The following is a 19,786-nucleotide window of genomic DNA, read 5'->3' as shown; positions in this document are numbered from 1 at the left end:
ATTGTACAGGGTGGCCCATAAATATGTATTTAACTTGGATTGGTACATTTTTAAAAACGAGGGGCCGCGGTGGCTCAGTGGTAGAGCGTTCACCTCTGGTGCTTAGGGACCCGGGTTCGATCGCAGCCCCAGCCAAGTAAACTTTGTGGTGGACATACACCGTGTGCGTGGGTTTTCTCGGGGTTTTCCCGTTTTCTCCCACTTTCTTCATTCCACCGTTTCATTCATTACTCATCATCACCTTCTCCTTTAGCCTAACCGGCATAATCGTGGGACATAAAACTCAAAGATTTCTTTTCAATTAAAAAAAAATGAGTTTGGATTGTAGCATCATTACTAATAGAGCACTTTGAGTAAACCCAAATTGTTTTAATTAGCTCAAGGTACATTTTAAATTACCTATATTGCTAACGTTTGATGAAGGCACCTATGATGTGTTTTGAGTTACTTTCAGGGACTTTTTACCGCTGTTTTGAGTCTTCAAAACAGAACCGTTTGTGCAAATGGGAAACACCATTAAAGAAGTAGTTAACATGCATTTTGTGTCATATTTAATGTGTATAAATGCACGTTTGTGTAGCGAAATATATGTAACTCAAAGTGTATGAGAATTTTCAATGTGAAAGAGGAAAGGTGAACTGGATTATACCTGAAACGCAGATGATGATGACAACCACACAGAGAAAAATCCGTTCTCCGGACAGCGTTATATTGTACAAATATACGGTATCATCTTGCTTACTATAGAAGTCAGTACGGAGCATACGTTATCCGTATGCTACATAGGGACTGCCCTTAGATGTTACATCATGCCGTTGCTGGATGTCTGACATCTAACAGTTTTCCGCATATACTTATGTTACCTTCGTCAGTTATATGTTATGTACGTCCATTTGTATGTGAGATCCTGACCGCTTACATTGCTTCATACGCAAAGAACGGAACATGTGTTGACTGTTCTTGGCATCCGTACACTTTCATCTCGTCACATGCTATTTGATATGATGTTTCTTCATAGAATTCTAAATGGGAAACTTAGAAGTGAAGAACTAATCTCTAAATTTAATATTCGGGGACCTGCAAGAAGAACTAACACGCCTCGATTATCAATTATTCAGCGTTCTTTGTTCTATAGACTGGTTTCTGAATTTAACTCAATTGCTTCTGTTTGTGGTGGACAAACACCGTGCTCGTGGGTTTTCTCGGGGTTTTCCCGTTTCCTCCCACTTCATTCATTCCACCATTTCATTCATCTCTCATCATCACCATCTCCTTTAGCCTAACCGGCATTACCGTGGGACGTTAAACTTAAAGATTTCATTTCATTTTTCAATTGCTTCTGACGTGTATCCTGAGAATGTATTCCGACAGGAAATTATTGCTACACTTATGGAACCTTAGTTTTATTTCAATTTGTTATTGCTACACTTATGGATTTTTATATAGCTCTTTGTTTATACTTGTTATTGTTAATTTTATATTCTGTTATATAGACCTAGTTTCAGTATAAAATGGCTGCCTTGCTGTAACTGGAACTTTGGCAAATAAGTAAATAAATAAATAAAGTACGTATAGATGGAACACATACAGAAAGTATTATAAAACATGCGTTTTCAGTTGTACGTCTACTGTACGTTAAGTCCAAAAACTACAAGAATTAGGCATGTAACCTATCTTTTTAAGTACGCCACCTACAATTTTTTGTCAGTACAAACTCAAGAAGTGTCAGTGAGTAAAATAGAGCAATCACTGATGTATTCACTAACACTTTATTTTAATATGAGATTCCCAGAAACTGACTGCGATGTACTAAAGATCCAACAACGTTGTTGCTTGAAAAGTTGCTCTGACTTCAACCCGCTCCAACTCTAACTTCAACTAAATGTGACAAAATAGACTGAAGTATTTATACAACAAAGATGATTGCATCTTTGACAGCACGTGGCTCCCAAAATTCAGATCAAAATCATACACGTGCGTATGAGATATTTCTGAAGAAATCTTAGTTAACACATTCTTCTTTAAATTGAGCGTTATGTCAACACTTTGCATTTTACATAGTTTACATAACGCTGTCTGTTGCAATGTGTTTGTGTTAACAGAAAATTACAAAAAATACTTACATTCACCTAACATCTTTTCAGACAATTTACTACATTAACAACATTCGCAGACTATGTTTTATGAAATTATAAATACCAAAACCAAAACAAATAAACGTTGATATTTCTTTTCACTAAGGGAGGCTCGCTTTCGAATCTCGGAGGGACCTCATGTGGTTCTGATCTGTGGTTCTTACGTTGTAGGTTCCACGTCTAATATAGAACCTCAGTGCTTTGTTTTTTTTTTGTTTTTTTTTTGAAACACTTTAAAAATGAGCAATCAAGAAATTAATTATAGGTTACCAGCGGAAAAAATGTTCCGAATAAGCATACGGTAGAATAAGATACTAAACTTAAAATTTAACTATTTCCACCTTATTATTTCTTTGAGAAAGAAGCTTTCCTTTTTTTTATTTATTAAACTTCCAAACTATGCTATGCATAAATGTCGGAAGTCTTATGAAACAGGATTTATCTTTTCGTCCGTCTGTCGACAGGTATCAGAGCAAAAGCATTACGAGATATCGAGATACGGTTTTTTCCAATCGATTCCGAGTCCCAAAAATAGGTTCCATCTAGTCCTTTAATTTTATATACACACACAAAAAAAAAAAAAAAAAAAAAAACATTCAAATTAGCCATTTCTGTTTCTACATTTATCACCATAGAATAAAACGTTAGATTAGCGAGAAGTGGGTTTTGGAAATGATTCATCGCCTCAAGACAACGCACCATAACTATTTCTACCAACACCGGAAGTGGTTCAAATTTAACATAACAATACTGATTTCAACAGAGCAAAAACATTAACAGACATCGAGATCCGATTTTCAGCAATCGATTCAGCAACCTAAGAATACGTTTCGTTTGCTCCATTATCTATCTTGTTTGAAACCTCAAGTGGTTCAAATGAACCATTTCTAGAAACTTAATGTCGTAATATCACAATCAAAATGGAACATACTGAATGCAAGCGGAATCCATTTTCAGTATCACTGCACTAATGGGTGGCGGGGCAGAGTCATTTTCCCCTGGTTACGCCATTCCTCGGTCACACTGTCTTACTAGGAAGTACATGAAGTGGTACGCGGGGATCTGCATATCGTTGGAAAGGTCACACCGAGTATACTTCACATGTGAAATAACTCGCTTGAATGGGGCCTGTAGGAGGCGTGGTGGGCATTTAAAGATCAGAACAAGGCTCGCTCCGAAACGGAAAAAAAAGTGGATAAAATAAGAAGCTATGACGTAATTGTTTTGAGACGTGGTATATATAGGTTTGAAAGGCAGCTGAATACGAATCTGACACCAAATGTTTACAAATCAAAATGGCGGATCCAACATGGCAGACACAAATTACAAAGAAACATGCTATGAATCTGAAATCAGGTACATGGGGATATTCGCTGTGTCTGAATTAGATGCTATAAGTGTAAAATTCAAAATGGCGGATCCAAGATGGCGGACAAAATGTAAAATACAGCTATGGAACTGAAAGCAGGTAGATAGAAGTTTTCGTCGTTGCTGAATACGAATTCAATGTTAAACGTACAAAATGCAATATGACGACCGAATGTGGCGGATGCAAAATGCAAAAAAAGATATGTATAGAACGGGCATATGTTATTCTTACACATGTAGTAGAAAAATACCTATAGTTCATAGGCAGTGTTTTGCTATACAATCATGCCAACATTGAGGCGCAAAATGCAGGGCAGGTTTTGTAGTGCAGATGAAAGTTTTATGATATGAACAGATTGCAATCATAGGCAATAATTATTTTACTACCAACTCACTCCCCCGCATCCGGAGAGATACGCAGGGATCGGCATGTGTTATGTATCGTTGAAAAGCTGCATCGACTATTCTTTACATCTGTAATATCTCGCTTGAATGGCCTGTGTAGGGTATGTTGCAATTATTTTCATATACCATCTGAAGATTCGAACAATGACAGTGAAAAGTAAGCGTTTAAAATATCGTTATGCTTCCATAACTGTCTTTCCGGTTTCACATTATGTCGTGTACACTTGTGAGCAATGTGTATGACAAATGTCCACTCTCCGTAGTAGGGATAGTACTGATACCGAGAGCAATTTCGATCTTGTGTGCTTTTCAAATCGAGAGGAGATCGAGATGGAGCCCTGGCTCGTCTCGATACTCATACGTCCATTCTGTACTTTTGCACCTTTTGTCCACCATATTAGATGCGTCATATTGCATTTTGCACTTTTAACATTGAATTCGTATACCGCGACCACGAAAACCTCTACCTACCTGCTTTCAGTTCCAGCAGTGTTTTACGTTTTGTCCGCCATACTGAATTTTACACTTTTAGCATCCGATTCATACACAGCGACGTCAAATATCTCCATATACCTGATTTCAGATTCATAGCATGTTTCTTTGTAATTTGTGTCCGCCATGTTGGATACGCCATTTTGATTTGTAAACATTTGATGTCAGATTCATATTCAGCTACCTTTCAAACCTATATATATCACGTCTCAAAACAATTACGTCATAGCTTCTTATTTTATCCACGTTTTTGGTGTTTCGGAGCGAGCCTTGTTCTGATCTTTAAATGGCCGCCACGCTCCCTACAAGCCCCATTTGAGCGTGATATTTCACATGTGAAGTATACTCGGTGTGACCTTTCCAACGATATATAACACATGAAGATCGCCGCGTACCACTTCATGTACTTCCCTAGTTAGTGTTTTGGTTATGGGCCTGTCCTACGTTATTCCTTCATTGACAGAAGTACGAATTTCTATTTATCTGTCCTCATTAGCTGAAAATTTATCGTTGTTTTAAACTGCCAAACGAAACTTACTCAGTTTTATGTTTGAACATTTTCGGTAGAAGCTGGGTAAGCATTTTAATGACTAGTGTTGTGCAATGCATATTAATTTCAACCCCAAACTATAGAAGTAAATCTACAATCTCCAATAAATCGCATATGTTCTCTATAAAATGTAAGCGTTATTAACAAATATTCACTTAGAATGTGTTATATGTATAAGAACGGGGAGAATGTACTCCCATTTGAAACGATTATTGGCCCATTTGAAACGATTCGCAGTTCTCAGAGAAAAAAATAAACTGTATTCCACCAAAATTATTTTCTGACAGGTTATCATCAAGGATCATTTTAAACCATGATAGGGGAAGTAAGCTCTAATATTTGACTGACTAAAACTCCAATGGAGATGATGTAAAAACGAGTTCACTCTCTCGTCCGCGATTGGTTTTAACACTAAGATTTTAATATATTATTAAGCTTCTAAAAGTATGGGCGGAATCCCATGGAAGTCTAATATTTTTACGAAATATATCGTGCATCAAATTTTTAATCGGGAAGGGGGGGGTAGTAGCTGGAAATAGTCCAACCCACATTCGAAGTGTAAACCCACCTTCACTATTGACCGATTTTAATCCCAAAAGCAGGGGATAACGGAAAAGAATCAAATAAAGTATACATAAATACAACTTGATCATACACAATAAAGCGACAATATTCATTTCAGAGGCACAATGGGTTGCACACTAACATTAGTCGTTTTGTATTATTTTTACACGCAACTTCTTTCAACTTCCATCCCTTGGGGTGTCTTAGTCGCACAATTTGTTTTTCCGATTGAAAGTCATCTGTTTACCAAGTTCAGTTGAAATTGCTTCAGATGTTCCGGAGTTATTCTAGAATATACACTCCTACACATACATTCAAATATATAAAGATGTCAAGTAACGCCTTCTGTGTTGCCTCTGAACAGTGTTTCTTTCAGAAACAATGTTCCGGCCCAGACAACATGCTTGCTTGCCGCAAGCTTGCCTGTCGCTTTTATTTGATTTTATTTCGCTTTCCCTTATACACAAAAGCTTATTTCTGCTTAGCGCAAGCAGTAGTGCGGTTAACCCACGCTTCACTTGCGAGACGCTTTTCTTTTAATTGAAGTAAAAAACCAACGGGCGTTCGATTTTTAGTTGTTCTCAAAAACCACGTGACGCTGATCTCTTAACTTTCGGCGACAAAGTAGTGTACGCGTTGTTAGCGTTGTTTTAGCATTCACTTTGAATAAAAGACAAACTTATTTTTTTTTTAATTGTGCCGCCTAGTACTCTAGTCCCACGTACCTATAATGTCACTCTTTATTTCCTCATATTTATTCACTCTTTATTTCCTTTATGTCACTCTTTATTTCTTAATGTCACTCTTTATTTCCTTTATGCCGGTAATCATAAGGCATAACACATTGTAGTATTTATGTATAAAGCATAAATGTGAACATAGATGGTAGCAGATTTGAGCTTACTTCAAGTTTAAATTAGAGTATAAACTTTATCTGAATGCTATGAATCTGAGCGTAAACATTTTTCTGTTTTATATATATATATAAAGGCAGAAATTTCAAGTACTCGCGGCTAATATAGCAAGATATTGGATATTGGTAAGAAGCAACGTCGCATTGCTTCTCATAATAAGACTGTTAACATTATGATTATTTTGATTTTTTTTGTAGAAACAGATTAGAGTTGTGTATGTTTTTACTGCTGTGTATTTGCTTCAATAATTGGTGAAAGAGATATATATTGTAGCCAGGGGTGGACTGGCCATAATCAAGTACCGGCCCGATGGCCGCTGCGCCCTCCTCATATCAATGCCTTTGCGCCCACCTCGGGAGGGGATAAGACCCGTCTTAGCCTCGGGAAGGCGCACAGTTTCCTCTCTGAAAAAACTATAAATTCGCTAGCCTTTGGCCAGCTAGGGCTCCACCCAAAACCCCGGTATTTGCTCGGCCTGCGGCCTCGCTCTTTCTGTTTTCGGCGTGAGAATGTTATTAATGATATTAGATTTACCCCTAAATATATAGATTTGACTCTAATATTGGTCATTTTGGACGATTTTTACATATCACCCTTACCAAACCCACGCTCCGCCCCAAATCCCAGTATTTGGTCGGCCTGCGGCCTCGCTCTTTCTGTTTTTGGCTTTGGGAATGTCATTATGATGATCTTAGGGACCCTGAAATTTATAGATTTGACTCGAATATCGGTAATTTTGGACGATTTTTACATATCACCCTTACCAACCCCACGCTACGCCCCAAATCCCAGTATTTGCTCGACCTGCGGCCTTGCCCTTTCTGTTTGAGAATTTGGTGGTACCATTAATGATCTCAGCGACTTCGAAATATGTTGATTTGACTCTAATCTCGGTCATTTTGGATCATTTTTACATGTCTCTCCCTCCCTCTCCGGCCGTTAGAGGCGCTAGTGGCGTTACATAAAAACAAGACTCCGTTCAAGACTTACAGATGAACATCTGGAATCATTGTTCTTGATGAACTCAGAAAGAGACATTCTGACCAAAATACAGAACAATTTTATCATTGACAAAATGTGTGAAAAAAGCAAGGAGATGCGAAAGCTCCTTCAAGCATAAAGCAGTGACTTTACTTTCATTTTCCAGTTTTGTTTTTGAATTTCTTTTTTCGCTAGGCAGGTATATAATTCTAAATTTACTTTTGTTAATTTGTAGTAAATGTTTCATGTATACTTTTTGTTAACGGTTTTAAAAATAGATGAAAAATAAGTTAATGTTATGATGAACATAGCTTTAAAAGGACAGAAGTATGGAAAATAGCATAAGTCCCAATCTTAACTCAAATCTTCAGTTATAATTAGGCTGTTAACAAATGTAGCCGAAGAATTTAAACAACTGGTGTGATTTTTGTAGTCTCAGTTAAAGAGTGCAGATTTATATAGCCCTAATATACGAGGCGTGTTTTTTAAGTAAGGCCGTTTGAACATAAGTACACAACGAAAGGTTATTTCAAAAAAGTAAATGTATTTTCAGAAAGCACATACTTTACTCTATTTTTCGACATAGTTGCCAAGTTTGTTCTAACACTTATCATACCTCTCAACCAATTTCAAAATGCCCTCTTCATAAAAAACTTGCCGCCTGCTCCGATAACCAAGAGTTCACTGCCGTTTTCACATCGTCGTCATCATTGTAACCGTTGCCACTGAAGTGTTGTTTGAGGTGGAGGAACAGATGGTAATCGCTCGGCGCAAGATCAGGACTGTAGGGTGGGCGGTCTAAAACTTCCTAGCCAAAACTGTCCAACAAATCGCGGGTCCGACCTGCAGTCTGAGGTCTTGCATTGTCATGGAGAAGAACAATGCCCTTTGTCAGCATGCCGCGTCGTTTGTTTTGAATCGCTCTGCGTAGCTTTCACAGGGTTTGGCAGTATGCTTCTGCATTGATAGTGGTTCCTCGTTGCATGAAGTCGACCAACAAAACACCATGCCTATCCCAAAACACCGACGCCATGATATTGCGCTGGGACAGAGTCTGTTTGGCCTTCACCTTTACAGGCGAGTGTGTCTCCATTCCATGCTCTGTTGCTTCGATTCGGGCGTGATATGCGAAACCCATGTTTCGTCTCCAGTTACGATCTGACTAAAGAAGCCGTCACCTTCTTCGTGATAACGAGTCAAGAACTTCATGGCACACTCAAATCTTTGGTTCTTGTGGTCCTCTTTAGGAGTTTCGGGACCCAACGGGAGCACAGTTTCCTAAACTTTAGGTGTTCAGAAACAATTCTGTAAAGCACTGATCTCGACACGTCAGGAAATTCGTTTGAGAGACCTGTTATTGTGAAGCGCCTGTTCCCACGAACCCTCGCTTCAACTGAAACCACCAAATCGTCTGTAATCGAAGAAGGGCGACCGGAGCGGTCCTCATCATGGACGTTGTCACGGCCATTTTTGAATTCTCGTACCCACTTACGCACTTTGCTTGCACTCATAACAGTATCATCGTACACTACGCAAATCTGTCGATGAATTTCTACAGCAGACAGGTTACTTGCTGACAAAAACCGTATCACTGAGTGAACCTCACACGCGGCGGGCGACTTGATAGTCTTAAACATTGTGAAAGCACAGAACACAACCGTACAGGTCAGCTACAGAGTTGAAACTGAGCACAGTTGTTCCCGAGGCATGCCAGTACACGACGCGCACGCTAGTTGCGGTATGCGCGCGAACTACTAGTGTCTACAACAAAACGACCTTACTTAAAAAACACGCCTCGTATTTAGTACTCAAAATCTCTTTGTTTGTTTATGAAAATATTGAATCTGTATAATTCTATCGTGATTAACTGCAATAGCTACTTAATCTTTTGTTGTTTTTTGTGTACTAATTTTCCGAGGGAAGCCCCCAGGCACTTTCTTTTATTAGGAGGGGGTATTCCATACAAGCGATGGACGGCGCCTCAGATGGACGGCGCCCTCCCAGAGTATGTGACCGCGCCCTTTTTACATAGCCAGTCCACCCCTCATTGTAGCATGGATTGAAATTATGCCAAATATTGTATATTCATAAATACAAAGCGGGGGATCAGCGCTCTTGCCTAAACGTGGGATTAAATGTTATCGCGATTCTAAAATAATACCTTAACGAATCCGCAAACTATGAATTACACACTTATCTCGATCATTTTATTTATTACCCATTCTCACCCTCTATGCCGATGGGGTTGAAATCAAGGTTTTAACCCTATGTGACTATTAATCTCAGAGATACCAAGAACTGTGGATTCGACACTACTATCGGTCGTTATAGATAATTTTTACATCCCAACCCATTCTTATCACCCTAAGGGTGTTAATAAGGGTTAATCGTAGGATTAAATGGTGTAAAGAGTGCCACCAATTAACTTAGGGAGCCCGAAAACTTTGGATTCGACTGGCCGATTTTGAATATTTTTTTCAAGTCACCTTATGGGTACGAATGGGAACTGAATTTGGGTTTAAATAGCATCGGAAGTGTAGCTATTCATCTCAGCGACCCCAAAAGCTATGAACTCTACACTAACATTGGTTATTGGTCATTTTGTACGTTGTCCTCTCCTTCTCTCCCTAGATGTGCAACTGAGTCTTATCCCCGCAGTAATGTTTTCAAGAATGAAAGTAATATATGTCAGAAGTTTGGGTTAAAATGTTCCAGGTGTTCCAGGAAATCCTTGAACATACCTACATACGTACAAACACAGACATACCCACTCACACATACATACATACACATTTATACGCAAGGGGGTGAGTTGCATCGCGGACGTAGAAATTCATTTATTATTTCAATCCTATCATTACTACAATAATTCAATCATTATAGCCAATGGCGCCGACTTTCCAAAATGTATGTGGGTGCATTTCAATGGCGGTTCGTGTTAGCCTATATGTTTTCAGGGAAGTCTCGATGTTTGATTGATTTTGTTAGTAAAAATATTTTATGAACACTGTCATAAAAGGTTGTGCTGTGATAAAGTAAAACATACCGGTACTATAAGGGTAAGTTGGGATTGCTCTAGCTCAATCGGTAACACGGCTGACTTAAACGCAAGAGAAACGGGTTCAAACCCAAGTCCGAACTACAAATCTTGTGCCTCCAGCGCCGTAACATAGATTTTTTTTCCGGGAGGGCAAGCATTAATATTTGGGCCCCCTAGAGAAAGTTATTTTGGTCTCTACCCGCAAAATTTGAAAATAGGCCCCTTTTCGTATACTTTGTGGGCCCCCGGAACCTATGTGCCCTCCATCACGCCCTGGGCCGTTCCACACATGACAATTAACCCTTTTCTTGGCGAGGAGACTTGTGTTGCTCAGAAAAAAATACTGGATGCGATTCCCGTACCATTATAAAATAATAGATAATTGCACATTTTAGTTACGTTTTATTTAGAAAAGGCTGTGATGTAATGTATCCCATAGGATACATTGCCAAAATAGGTAGTCAAAGAACGAAAAATGTTCAAAAAAATTATGTATCCCAAAAGATACATTGTCAAGAAGAGGGTTAAGGGTACAATATTGACAAATTTCAAAGAAATACTAATAAATATTATTTCTAGGGCCCTAATAGTAGACATTTTTTTTTACTGAAATGAGCCCACTACTCAGTTTTGTTTTATTTATCTTTTTTGTAGTGTTTTGTTTATGTAAGGTAATCAACCTTTCTGATGCTTCATTTATAATTTCATATTCGTATCGCATATGGAGTAAGAAAATTTTGCCTTAAAGTGGGTCTCCCTCAAATGACGGGGAGCTTCCCTGGGAGGTAGTTGCCCCTCCAGCCCCCCACTACATTACGACCCTGGGTGCACCGCACCCACAATATTATTTGTTTGGATGCCGGAGCCCCGGAGCACCCACGTAGTCGGCGCCCGTGATTATACCGCTAATAACTTAGTTTATATTCATAAATACTTTTACTATTCACTTAAATAATACACATTACTCTTAGAAATGCGATGACTCATTACCTACGTTACTGTACTGATCATATGTGATTTTCGCTCTAGATAAGAGACATCGCCAACTAATATTTGTGTAAATAAAAAATCTTTCTAATTGCGAATGTCGATAGATGTCAGTAAAGTGTTCGTAGTAACAGCTGTGTGTAATTTAACATTTGTATTCTCTTCTGTTTTCTCCTCTTGCGAGGAATAATAACTATTACAAGTCACGACTTAAGTAAACAAAGTCGATTAAATCGCTAAGTTTGTTATAAAGTAAAATTGGTTTTACAAAATGTCCCGTCCAATATGGACAAATAGTCTGTTATAAGTAGACTTGTTTATCACTATCCAATTTGCATTGTAGGAAGATCAACAACATCAGGCACAATTATAGTCTGCTAAATATTTTAAAAACTATATCGAACTATAAATGATCTAAAGTAAAAATTGGTTCAAATTTAAAATAAAAGTAATGAAAGCAAAGCTCTCTTATACATAGCTTCTTGGGGGCCATCTTGATCCCCTCAATGTAATGTGATGATTAGCTCCGTATTTATTACATGCATTCTAAATAGATATAAGCAAAGGCAAGTTAATAAAATGCAAATTTGTTATCAGTGTAACCAGGCCCGTGCTGGGATACTAACGAGGGCGGTGGACAAGTCCACTAAAAGGGCGCCAATACAAACGGGAATATACAGGTGGTAGACCAAAAAAAATCTAAAAACACTTCATACAGGAGACGTAAGTTTGGCCCTCCACTGTACAACACGTGTTGCGGTTGCCGATGTTTGTTTTCAGTGTGTCATGTAGACCTTCCTCTTCCGTCAGCAGTAACCAGTTCACCTGTGAGTGTCGTGACGTGAAAGTGGTGCGGTAACATGAGCAACCTGACTTGGTGCCAGTCTGGTTGGAGCTTCAGTGGCAACAGTGACGAATATTGTGGGGGTATCGAAAGGCACTGTGTCCGATGTTACGAGGGAATACAGAATTCATGGGCAAATGACGTCTGCAAGGTAGAACAGTGGTCGAAAGACAATCCTGTCAGATAGGGACCGGAGGGCATTAAAACGGATTGTATAAGCCACTGCAATGAAAATTACATCTGAGCTCAATTCCGGCCTACAAAACCCGGTTTTATCGAAAACAGTGCTACGGAAACTTCATTAAATGAACATTCATGGCAGGGGCGCGAACATCTTGTAGCTATATTTTTTTACTTAGAGAAGGCGTATGACACCACATGGCGTTACGGAATCCTAAAACAATTATATGACTGGGGTCATCGTGGGCATATGGCCGAATTTCTGACGAATTTTCTTCACGAGCGACACTTTAGAGTGCGTGTAGGATCTAGTCTCTCAGAGCGCTTTGAACAAGAAAATGGTGTTCCACAAGGCAGTGTCCTTAGTGTCACGTTGTTTGCTGTCGCCGTCAACATCGTTCTTTCCGAAATCCAGGCTCCTGTGTCTGGTTTGCTTTACGTTGACGACCTTGTTATTTTCTGTCGCTCCCGCCACCTTCGTGGCATTACTCGACAGCTTCAACTGACTCTCAATTGTCTTGTTCGCTGGTCGAATGAGACTGGATTTCGCTTTTCCACCGAGAAATCCCAATGTGTTCACTTCTGCCGACAGCGTACCTGCATTGTTGACCCGGAGTTGTACCTCGATGGCACCCGTTTGTCATTCGTTGATACAGTCCGTTTCTTGGGTCTGGTCTTTGACCGTCGCTTGTCGTGGGCACCACATATTCGGAATCTTAAATACTATTGTCTTCGAGCTCTGAATCTCCTTCGTGTCCTTTCCCACTGCACATGGGGTGCTGATCGTACTGTTCTGCTTCGTTTGTACCGTAGTCTAATTCGGTCCAAATTAGACTATGGCTGTATTGCCTATGGGTCTGCTCGTGCTTCTCTGATACGACAACTTGACACAGTGCATCACCTGGGTATTCGTATTGTTACTGGCGCCTACCGTACTAGTCCCGTTGCCAGTCTGTATGTTGAAGCCGATGAACCTTCGTTAGGGTATCGTCGCAAGAGACTACTTCTTCATTATTCTGCGCATGTGCGTTGTATTCCAGACCACCCGTGTAGAGCATGTTTCCGTGATGGTCGGATATACGAGCGCTATGCTGCACGTTCTCGCTTTACACGTCCCTGGTACATCCGTGCGTGTGAGAGTTTCCTTGGCGACGATTTCGTGTGGCCCTCTCTTTCCTTGGTTCATTTTTGTGCTATTTCCCCATGGCTGCTTCGTCTACCTCGCTATGATTTACGTTTGTCTATACATTCCAAACGGTAGACTAGTTCCCAGGTGTATCAGCAAGAGTTTGCCGCACTGTTAGATCAGTACCCCGATTTTAGTGTGTTCTTTACGGACGGTTCTAGGGATGAGGATTCTGTGGGCTGTGCCTTTGTCACCGACGAGGGCAGCTCAGAATTCCATTTGCATCGCCTGTGTTCTGTGTTCACTGCTGAATTGACTGCAATTCAACTTGCCTTGGACCATGCTCTCACGCTTTCCTTACGTCGTGTGCTTATTTGCACCGACTCACAGTCCGTCGTTCTGAGCTTACAGAATGTCTTAACTACGCATTCTCTCGTTCAAGACATTCTCGTGAGGTGCCATCAATTACAGCTACAGGGTTGTGTCGTCGTTGTTTGCTGGGTGCCGGGTCATGTCGGCATTCGGGGAAACGAACGTGCTGACACAGCTGCCAAGCACGCCGCCTTGGCTGGGGTTGCTTTGGAGCATGGCCTTCCGAGCTCTGATATTTGTCGTCATTTTTCCAGCTTGATGCGCACTCACTGGCAAGTAGTTTGGGACCAGGCAAATGAGAATAAACTTCACGCCGTTAAGCCCCTTCTCGGCAATTGGCGAACGTCTTCACGCTTGAATCGTAGAGATGAAGTGCTCCTGGCGCGTTTGCGTATCGGACACTCTCATCTAACTCATGGTTACCTGCTGCGTGGCATGGACCGTCCGTACTGTGAAGAATCTATTGTCCCCCTGACTATTCAGCATAATCTTGTTGAATGTTCTGAATACTCAGATCTCAGAGAACGTTATCGACTGCCTTGTGTTCTTACCCGTGCGTTGGGGGATGACAGTGATATAGTTAGCCGGGTACTTGCGTTTATTCGTGCTTCTGGGGTTGCTCACGTTCTCTGGGCTCTTTTAGTGTGTTGCTACTATTTTATTGCTGCTAAATTTTTATATTTCTGTCACGTTTTATTGTCTTCTATATATTGTTATTGTTATCTATTTTATCGTATTTATTGTTTTATTCTCCTCTTTTGATTCTTCTTTTCGGTTTATCATTTAGCAGCTCTTTGGTTTATTGAACTCTATTAGTTTTAGCATGTTCTTATTTTAATCTTACCATTCTGAGCAAACCTGTTCATCGTGACGGGGACATATAGCCTCGATGCTGACGTCCCCATTAACACCCCTATCCTATCCTATTCTATCCTATCTGTTACTTCTGCTCAGTTAATAAGGAAATTCTATAAGAAAATAAAGCAAATAAATAACATTTAAAATATTTTTCAATGTTCAGCAACGAATATATTTATCAGAATCTCTGCTAGGAACGAAAATCATTTAAATCTCTAAAAATAATAAAAATATACCAGTAAAAATACCATTTTGAAGTTTTTCTTTCTTTTTCTTTTTTCTTTCTTTTTCTTTTTCTTTTTCTGTCTTTCTTTCTTTTTTTTTTTTTTTTTTTTTTTTTTTTTTTTTTTTTTTTTTTTTTTTTGCAACAGCAGCAAAATATATACATTGAAACTTATGATCGAAACCACATTAGTCTTTCAGGAGATGAAAGCGAGATCTACTGGCGAAAGAGAGAACTTCAACCGTATATGCAACAAGGAAATAATATAATGTTGTTTTACTGGCAGTCTATTTTTTTAAAATAAGAGCATGTTAAAGTTACGAATTTTTCTGTTTTCATGCGCCTCGGTAATTTCCTTATGTTCAGTGGCGTATTTAGGGGGCTTCCGGGCTTAAACTCTCCAAATATCTTACTTACTATAGTAAAGTATATGAAATATCTTGCAGAATTTTCCTATTTTCAGGCAAAGCCTCCTCCCCGAAAGTTAGCAAAGCCCTTCCCGAAACAAAATTGTAAATACGCCACTGCTTATGTTGTTATGCTGAACTGTGGATGTTAAGTGTTAAAAGTTTCCTATAGATTTATTATATATAAAAAAAGTAAAACTAAATAGGAAATAAAAACTAGAATTTGATAGATCAAATATTTTGGAATGCGAAAAAATAGGACTATACATATCAAAATTAGCCACTTTTCAAAATTACCCCAGAAAATACGCTATTATAAGCAGTGGCGGCTAATGTTAGTGTTGCAGCGTTGCGCAACGACCAAAGTATTTCTAGAAAAAAATATTATTAGCAGTAGTAATAAAGAACAGAAAAAATACTTTCTGATACTCCCATATATACTTTAAATAACATATTTTTTTACTTCTGTAACTGTCCGTTCCGTTAATCCGTTTTAAAAAGCGAAAAATAATCCGTCACAGAGTCTCTAATTTATATTGTGTTGCAGCTAGCATGCAACGACCAGATTCCTTCAGCGCGGGAATTGGAGCAAATGTTAAGTCTCCTTTCCCCTATCTCAGAAGTTAAAGGGTCTGGTCGTTGCAGTGCTTCTGCAACACAGCACGGCTTTCAGTGAATGAGAAGGTTTTTGGCGCTAAATAAGCTTTCTGAATTTTATTTCACTAGCAATTAACAAATGGAATTTGTTTTTATGCATTCATATTTTTAAATTACGGTACTTATACTGAAGCAAATCAATATAATGACAATTAAAAAAAAAAGTGATAGCAGAATTACAAAATATGAAAGAAAATATTTAGTAGAGCAGAAATCAAATGAAAGTAGATCCGCATTTACAAGTTAATTCTTAGCTTATATAGATAACAAAGATTTCTTCTACAGTAATTTGTGAACCAAATATTAATAAGTCAATATGCAGAATCCCCCCCCCCCCTTCTGTGGGTAGTATTTTAGTATATACATATTTCTTTTATAAAATAAGTATATTTTATACTCTTGATAAAACTTTATGGTGGGGAACGCCACATTGAATTTGGGACTAGTTAGCAATGCTCAGAGGCGTAGCCACGAGGGGGATCCACCGGGTCCGGACCTCCCAAAAATTTCGAAACTTGACTAACATTTGTAGACTTTCCTAACGAACTATACTTGTTTAACAAAGAAATGATTGATGTACGCTAAATATTTTATTATACGCCTCATCATGTACTCTTTCTTTTCTTATAGAAATAATCGTTCTATCATTTTTCCTAAAAATATAGGTGACAGTAATTAAGAATTACTTATCTTTTCGGGTACAGTATAAGACAGGTTCGTACAGACGTATTGGACCTTCCTCAAATACTTTGAACCTCTCCCAGCTAACATGTTCCTATATCTGGCGGGTTTCAAGGTTGCTTTCCAGAACGTTGATAAACATTGTTTCGCCTCATGTGGAAGTATATTGTGTTCTTCGTACATTGCGTAACAACCAAGACGGATGATTTGGAATGTAGTTTTTTTTCTTTTACGCACACGCGCGCGCGCGTGTGTGTGTGTTGACATATGAATAGGGTTGCCAACTCTGTAAAATAACCTCAAAATTCTCTTGATATAGGTCTCAGCGTTAAGTATCTCTGTTCAGACCTATCCATGGAAAGGAAATGTACTATCGTGAACAAAAGTGCATTAACACATATATTCTGTATGTCCTTAGAACATTCACTAATAAGCTTAATAGATACATTGTGCTATAAATGAGAAACTAAAATTGATCAATTGGCATTGATCAATTTATTGTATTTACCAGTAACTACCATTTCTTTAAAATTATCGAAACAGATGAACAAAAATATAATAATCTTTACGTTACAATTTTAGATTTGGAAAATGAAATTCACTCTTTAAACATATAGTCTCTACTTCAAATATGGGAAATTGCTTTAAGAAGTCCTTTTCCACTCTTAATAAATGTATAAAATTTCTTGAAAGTAAATTTCAAATTTTCCCTGATACAGTCCCTGTCATCTCTCTAAAATTTTCTAAACAGGTGAACAAAATATATTAATCGTTGATAGATAGAGAAAGGTAACAGTTTTGATCATACAGAATGACAGCTACTTTTCAATATCTATACTTCGAACTAGATACAAATTAAAAAAAACGGTTATAAAGGGGCTGGTGAGAAGTTTGTACCGGGTTTAATCAAAATAACAGCAATTTTTCCGGCCAGGCCAATGAAAAGCCGGCCAGTTGACAGCCCTATGTATGAATATGTAACATTCGCAATTCATATACCAGTAACTCTTTTTGTATCAGCTGTTTTGGTTATTAGTTATTAGATTTAATTTTATTGTGTGTGCTTTAATTCTGTACATAACCTACAAATTCTGAATGAATTGCATACCATGACTTCTGTAAATAACTTGCAAAAAAATTACCCAGCTTTCAACTGAGAAAAATCTACAATTAAGGCTTAGACAAAACAAGCAAAGTGCAATTCAGGAGAGTGTTCGAAAAAAAAGAAAACGGTTTAAATTTACAGGACATCTTATGGCAGTAACGTTGTATGCACTAGATACATTTCCACAATTTATTTTAAATTTCCCTAGATGAATTGTGAATAAAGCGTGTTCAATGTACATTTTTTTACATTAACCTCTGCTACGAACTCTCTTCAGTCTACACTCAAGAGGAATTCGGATCACTGTCAGGGACTGAGTTTGCTAGAATGAATTGTTCACAATAATCTAGAAAAAATATTTAGTGAATCTACAAAGCTTCTAAAATTAATATTAACTGTACCTATGGCATCAGTAAAAGAAGAAAAGTTTTTTTTTTTCACATCAAAAAGAATTGACACTTTCAAGAAATTGAATGTCCCAAGAAAGGTTATCACCATTGGTTATGCTTTCCATCGAAAAAGACCTGACAATAAGAATACTCGAGTTCAACCAGCATGTATTAGGCAGATTTGCTCCAATCAAAGAGAGAAGAATGAACTTACTAATTAAAAGGTGATTAATCGGATTAAATGTTCTGCATTTTTTTATTTTTTAAAAACATAATTTTATTTAATTTAACATGTTACATAGCATTTGCATCTAAAGTTATGCTGATTAGTCAATGAGACCATTTTATATCTTCTGTCTCCGATCGTTCGTACTGCAACACCCGAAACCACAACCCACCGGCCGCCACTGATTATAAGAAATCACAATCTTACAGATCAAAACACATTTCATCAGTGGCGGATCCAGGGGGGCAATCGGGGCGATCTCCTCCCTCAAGAGCAAACTTTCTTATTTTATATATATAAATAAAACTCATGCCACAGTTTGGAGCTCTTAAAAATAGCTCTAAGTAGCAGTATTACAACCCACCGCCCCCCCAGAAGTCCGTCCTGGATCCGCCCCTGCATTTCATCAATATTGCATGTTAATTATATAAAAGGTCGACATAGAAGGAGAGCTATAGAGAAGGTACATGTTTTGCTAGCCGCATATTTTTATAGAAATCCAAACATCTTAAAATATTGTGAGCGAAATTGCTTTGATTTCAGTATACATATAGGGAGAGTCATTTAACACTATCACACATTTATGCATGCAAACTGAATTGATATGTATGAAGGTTTCGAAAGCCAGGGAACTCTCTCGAGGTAACTGGATATGTTTCACGTACGAGAAACGCACAGGCTTTATTCCCAATTGGAGCTCATACAGTACAGATTCGACATTAAGTCGTCCATTCGTATTTCATGTAGCTTAGGTGCTGAACAGAACGTTAAATTCTCGAGAAATCAAGCAAATAGTAAAGTGGATGTAGTGCTACTATAGTATATCAGTATCTATTAGGATATGCCCGGATTTTGAGAGTGAAAACTTTTTGTCCGCATAAATTTCCCGAAATTTCCTGGTTTGTCCATATTTTCTAAACTGAAGTGGAATACCAATTCAACTTCAGACATTTCACATGTAAAAAATATCTATGGCTATTTAACTAACCACGAGCCATGACATCTCTTGTGGGACTGAGCCGCTCCAGCGACATCTGATAGCGAACGGCTGAACTAACGAAAAAACGGTTTTAAGTGTAAACAACCGATTTGGCTGAGGTCCGGATATGTGTTACGGGAGGCCAAAGTAGGAGACACGTATTTTGGCGTTTGGGGCCATACGCAGAAATTTCCGAAATACGGGGCCCCAAAGTGGCCCTACATGCTATAACTAGGAAGCGAATGACGTTACTTTAACACAACCGATTTGGCTGGGGTCCGGATATGTGTTACGGGAGACCAA

Source organism: Thermobia domestica, chromosome 8 (assembly GCF_964235325.1).
Source record: "Thermobia domestica chromosome 8, izTheDome1.hap1.1, whole genome shotgun sequence".
NCBI classification, from domain to species: Eukaryota; Metazoa; Arthropoda; class Insecta; order Zygentoma; family Lepismatidae; genus Thermobia; species Thermobia domestica.
The sequence above is the reverse complement of the archived record's forward strand: the minus strand, read 5'-3'. Positions refer to the sequence as shown.